General features: G+C 45.4%; 1 long non-coding RNA gene across 1 annotated transcript; it reads right to left on the bottom strand.

Moving 5' to 3' along the window:
* Nucleotides 1-1,392: 1,392 nt before the first annotated feature.
* On the bottom strand, nucleotides 1,393-1,891 carry LOC116969162. Its single transcript, XR_004410654.1, has 2 exons — nucleotides 1,754-1,891; nucleotides 1,393-1,671 (listed from the first exon to the last, which is right to left on the bottom strand). It is a non-coding gene; the product is annotated as an uncharacterized LOC116969162 (long non-coding RNA).
* Between the last annotated feature and the right edge of the window lie 4,092 nt (nucleotides 1,892-5,983).

Here is a 5,983-nt window from a genome sequence, read left to right as displayed (position 1 = left end):
CCCGCAAGGCTCGGTGCTGCGACTGCAGCTATTTACAATATACATCAATGATTTAGATAAAGGAATTACAAGTAACATTGGCAAATTTGCAGATGACACAAAGCTGGGTGGCAGTGTGAACTGTGAGGAGGATGCTATGAGAATGCAGGGTGACTTGGACAGGTTGGGCAAGTGGGCAGATGCATGGCAGATGAAATTTAATGTGGATAAATGTGAGGTTATCCACTTTGGTGGCAAAACCAGGAAGGCAGATTATTATCTAAATGGTGCAAATTGGGAAAAGGGGAAGTACAACGGGACCTGGGGGTCATTGTTCATCAATAATAGTAAGCATGCAGGTACAGCAGGCAGTGAAGAAAGTGAATAGCATGTTGGCCTTCATAATAAGAAGAGTTGAGTATAGGAGCAAAGAGGTCCTGCTATTGTTGTACAGGGCCTTAGTGAGCCCACACCTGTAGTATTGTGTGCAGTTGTGGTCTTTAAATTTGAGGAAAGACATTCTTGCTATTGAGGGAGTGCAGCGTAGGTTTACAAGGTTAATTCTCGGGATGACGGGACTGTCATATGCTGAGAGAATGGAGTGGCTGGGCTTGTATACTCTGGAATTTAGAAGGATGAGAAGGGATCTTATTGAAACATATAAGATTATTAAGGGTTTGGACACGCAAGAAGCAAGAAACATATTCCCAATGTTGGGAAGGCCAGAACCTGGGGCCACAGTTTAAGAATAAGGGGCAAGCCATTTAGAACAGAGACGATGAAACACTTTTTCACCCAGAGTTGTGAGTCTGTGGAATTCTCTGCCTCAGAGGGCGGTGGAGGCAGGTTCTCTGGATACTTTCAAGAGAGCTAGATTGGGCTCTTAAAAATAGCGGAGTCAGGGGATATGGGGAGAAGGCAGGAATGGGGTACTGATTGAGGATGATCAGCCATGATCACATTGAATGGCGGTGTTGGCTCGAAGGGCCCACTCCTGCACCTGTTGTCTATTGACAATGCTCTGCGCAGTGTTGATGTACTGATCCTTGTAGTGCAAACTCATAACCCCTGACCAAGTGCCGACAAAGTTGATAGAGTGGTGAAGAAAGAATATGGTCTGCATTCTCCCACGGGACATTCAGTATGAGAATCACAAATTCACATTGCAGATTTACAGAAAAATAGGATCGTACTGGTGTAACTCATTAGGCCATGCAGCATCCCTGGAGAACAAGGATATGAGATATGTCATGTCAGGAAACCTCTTCAGGCTGTTTAAAGTGGGGCTGGTTGGAGAAAGCTGGGAGACCTGGAGGACCAGTCGCCTCACAGTGCCAGAGACCCAGGTTTGATCCTGACCTCGGGTGCTGTTTATGTGGAGTTTGCAGCTTCTCCCCGTAACCATGAGGGTCCCCCCCAAGAGTCCTTCACTTTCCACTCACACCGCACAGACGTGGGTTAATTGGAACTCTGCAAATTGTCCCTAGACTGCAAGTTGATATAAACATGGGATACAATAGGACTAGCGTGAAAAGGTGATCGATGGATGACGTGTACGCACTGGGCAGAATGTCATGTTTCCATGCCCTATCCCTGAACTAAACAAAACATGCAATTGAATACCTTTCAGATGAGCAGATAGTTCCGAGGAAGCCTTCATGTCATTGTTGAACGATTCGATCAGATCAGAACCTGTTGGAATCAGTTTCGTGGAATGAGTCTGAGGTGCATTGTGACAAAAAGATCAAATTCTATATAGAAAAATGTCCTGTACCTTCTTCCCCCATTGCTTTCAGCAACTCCTCCAGTTTGGGGAGCAGGTGGTGCATTTTTACGAAACATTTCCATATCAGATTACGGACCCGCGGCTCTTTCTCAGTCACCAGGTTGAGGAGAAGCGTGGAACCGGCCGCACGGCTTCCTCTCTTGGAGCGTTTGATGACTCGCTGTGAAGAGCGTAGAGACGAGGAGTTATATAGCTGTACTGCACGGAAACGGAACCCTCGGCCAACCTTGGCGATGGATTTACTGGAGTCACAGTGCCTTAAGTGGTAGAGTGATAGAGTAGTATAACACACGGAGACAGGCCATTCAGCCCACATTGTCCATGCCAACCAAGTTGCAATTGTAAGCTAGGGCCATTTGCCTGCATTTGGTCTACAGCCCCATTAGCCCCTCCTACCCACTCATCTGTCTGAATGTACTTTCAAATCCCTAATGTTATCCGCTTTTCCAGCTTCCTCTGGCATTGTGTTCCAGATATGGACTGCTCTCTAGGTAAACCTGGTGTCCCCAGATTCCACCTAAATGTCTCCCATCTCCCCTCAAGCCTACACCCTCCAGTTTGTGGATCCTTTATCCTGGAAAACAAGACTGTGTTCCCTTTATCCCAGCATCTCTTTGTCTTGCACACCTCAGTAAAGTCACCCCTCATTCTCTTGCACACCGACAAAAAAATATCCCAGCATACCTAACCTCCCCATATAACTCAAGAAGTAGGCCTGGGCATCCTGGTTAATCTAGCCTGTATTATTTCCAACTGAACGACAAGATTAATAAGGAAGATATTGTGAAGGAGCGGGACAGAGTCACGTCAAATAAGAAAGCGAGGAATTGCTCAGGGATGGACTTCCCGGATATATGGAGCAGTGAATGCAGTGGCCGGCTGGGTCTTTGTAACTGAGAGCATTACAGTCCCATGCCGGAGTTGGGAATTAGGGATTGTCGACAATCTCCTGGAGTATCAATGGGATCAAATTCCTCTGCCTTTCAAGCCACTCCGAAGCACAATGCGGGCATGTGATGAATGCAGAGCAGGACGTTCTGCACCATCCGACTTCATCAATTAAAAGTGTAGGAAGATGCAGATGCTGGTACATGCCGAAGATAAACACAACATGCTGGAGCATCTCAGCGGGTCAGGCAGCATCTCTGGAGATAAGGCACAGGAACAGAGGTTTCCCTCTCCCCCGACTTTCAATCTGAAGAAGGAACTCAACCCGAAACATCACCCAGTTCATTCCTCCAGAGATATCCTGCCTGACCCGCTAAGTTGCTCCAGCATTTTGCGTCTTTCATCGATTAACACATGCGCATACCTCACTGCCGCAATGTACTGTAAGAGAAAATGCATTCTCTTTAATCAAATAAAACAAAGCGCTGGAAGGTGGACACGATGGCGCAGCGGTAGAGTTGCTGCTTTACAGCCAAAGCAGCGACGGACACCCGGGTTCAATCACATTATGGGTTGTCTGTACGGAGTCTGTACGTTCGCCCCGTGACCTGCGTGGGTTTACTCTGAGATCTTCGGTTTCCTCCAACACTCCAAAGACGTACAGGGTTGTAGGATAATTAGGTCTTGTAGGTTAATTAGTTTGGTAAATGTAAAAATTGTCCCTAGTGAGAGTAGAATGTGCGGGGATCGCAGGTCGGCGTGGGCCCGGTGGGTTGAAGGGCCTGTTTCCGCGCTGTATCTCTAAACTAAATTCAAACACTTCGGTTCGGGTAGCAGCTATCAAGGCACAAGGACAGATGACATTTTGGTGTGGAGCCCTTCTTAAGATTCTGACCTGTGGTGTTGTATATCGGTGCCCTCCTGAGACTGAAACATTTTGTCTATTAACCTGGTATGCTACAATGCTGGGGTCACTGCTCAGTCACTCAGGCCTGGTGGCTGGCAGCTCAGAAACTGCCAGAAATTCTGCCCAAAACAGGTGAGCGACTGTGAGAGGGGAGAGGGTGGAGAATCGATTTTAGACATTTTTCATCTTTTTCTATAGATCACAGCAATGAAGGAGGAAAGTCTACCCTGGCCTGGATCTCACAGGGAGCCAATGAAGGGAAGGAGAAAAATCTAGGGTGAGGGTTAATACTTACCGATGGGCTGAAGGGACTCCTCCTGGGCTAGTACAGACCTGATGGGTTGAAGGAACTGTTTAATAAAAACTATCTGTGTGAAATCTCATTGAAAGGCACTTTTCCAGGCCTGGCAAGGGCCTTTTGGGCCAAAATGCTCTTCCTGCGCTAATACGGGCATTTTGGGCAAAATGGACTGGTTTCTCGGCTAATAGGTGCTGTGTGGGCCGTAATGAGTGCTTTCAGACAGGCCAAACAACTCATCTTCATTTCATTTCCATTATCATTTCAGTTTCAAACTATTATCCAGCTATTATCAGACAACTGTACCGAGTGCGATCCAGACTTTCTAGCAACCTCATTGGAGACCTTGAACTATCTTTAATTGGAATTTATGGGTCTTTATTTTGCAATAATTGTTGTACCCTTGATCCTTGAACAACTACACTGTGGACGACTGGATTGTAATCATGAATAATCTTTTCGTTGTTTGGATAGCACGTAATAAAACGATTTTCACTCTACCCCGGTACACGTGACAACAACAAACTAAACTAAGATCCCGGCACTTGCATTTTACAGGGCTCATTATTAAATGCCATTCGAAGATCCAGTGAACGCCACAGCTTTCCCACAACCTACTCTGAAGAAAGGACCAAGCCGGAAATGTAGTCTGTCTGTTTCCTTCCACGGAGTTTGCCAGGCCCGCTGAATTAATCCACCACTTTGTTTCTTGCTTAAAATTGCTGCATCTGCAGTTCCCTCTGTTCCCCTCTGTGTACCCTGCGGGTTAAATCATCAACCAACTCAAATACATTTGTCAGACGTGATTTGCCTTCGTTAAAGCATGTTGCCATGGTCTGATTTCTCAAAGAATTAGATTGTTTTAAATTATTATTGAGCCTATCATCTTGCTAACAATAGATGTTAAACAAAATGGCCCAGTGGTTGATGTAAGAATTCTGAAATTGATAAGAGTAAGTTAGTAGCATGCTAAACCCAAGGGTTTACATACTAAGGAAGCATGTTGGGGAAAAAGGTCAATATGTAGAAGGTAAATTACACTGGGAAAGGCAAATATAGATTCAGAAAGTGTTTACATTGTAAAGCATAGCTGGCCGGAGTAACGATAAATATAGGAGTTTGTAAACCAGGCTGAGGCTAACAAGATTTACCAGGACATAACAGAAGGCCTTTAATTGTACCGATTTGGCAGAGAAGGTTAAAAAGGACTCTGGGGAAAAACAAGGATGTAAGACTGCAAAGAGAAGTTGATCACCTATTAATTATCCCAACAATGTACAATGCGCATTAAACTATTGTGTTGTGAGTGTTTTGCTGGCGATGTGAATCATTGAAACACTTTGGGTTGTGTCAGTGTATTGCACCACATCCTGAATATAATGGCGTGTTTGAGAAACTCACCACCACTGTACGGGATATTCTTTGTGACTGCGCCGTACTGAGCTGTAATTATAGAGAGCAGTACAGCACAAGAATGGACCCTTCGGCCCACAACATGTGTGCATGAAAACATTTGAGTATCGGCTGAAATTACCCACTCATCCACTCCTCTCCCTACCTTGTACTCTTCCTCACTGAAATATCTCTCGTATGCTAGAACGAAGACGACATTCTCCACCGCATCTTGAATCGCCTTTTCCAGCCTCTTGCGGTAATGATTTGTCAATTCCAGCAGCTGCGAATCATCACACCTATCCAGGAGCTCCGTCATCGAAGACATTGGAGGAGCTGTGATGAATCAAAATAATGGAATTATCAAGGATTGTCTGTTTTCCACCACAGATAGCTTTCACCACCCCCACTCTGCTAAAAGGCAGACCACATGACGGAGATGAGATGCTCCGATCAGAGTGTTGCTGTCAGGCCATGGGAGGAAACACACTGTCATAGGAAAAACATGCAAACTCCACACAAATAGTAGCCGTGGTTAGAATCAAACCAGTCTATGGCACCGTGAGGCAGCGGTTCTACCAGCTGCTCTACTGTGCTGAAACTTATTATTGTCACATGTACTGAGAAACAGTGAAAATATTTTGTTTGCATGCTATCCAATCTAATCCGATAATACTATACATAAATGCAACCAAGCCAAGCACAAGTACAGCAGGTAGAGCAAAGAGAGTGC

The sequence above is a fragment of the Amblyraja radiata genome, unplaced genomic scaffold, assembly GCF_010909765.2.
Source record: "Amblyraja radiata isolate CabotCenter1 unplaced genomic scaffold, sAmbRad1.1.pri S116, whole genome shotgun sequence".
Lineage (NCBI taxonomy): Eukaryota > Metazoa > Chordata > Chondrichthyes > Rajiformes > Rajidae > Amblyraja > Amblyraja radiata.
Note: the sequence above shows the minus strand (reverse complement) of the source record. Positions and strands in the feature narration are given on the sequence as shown.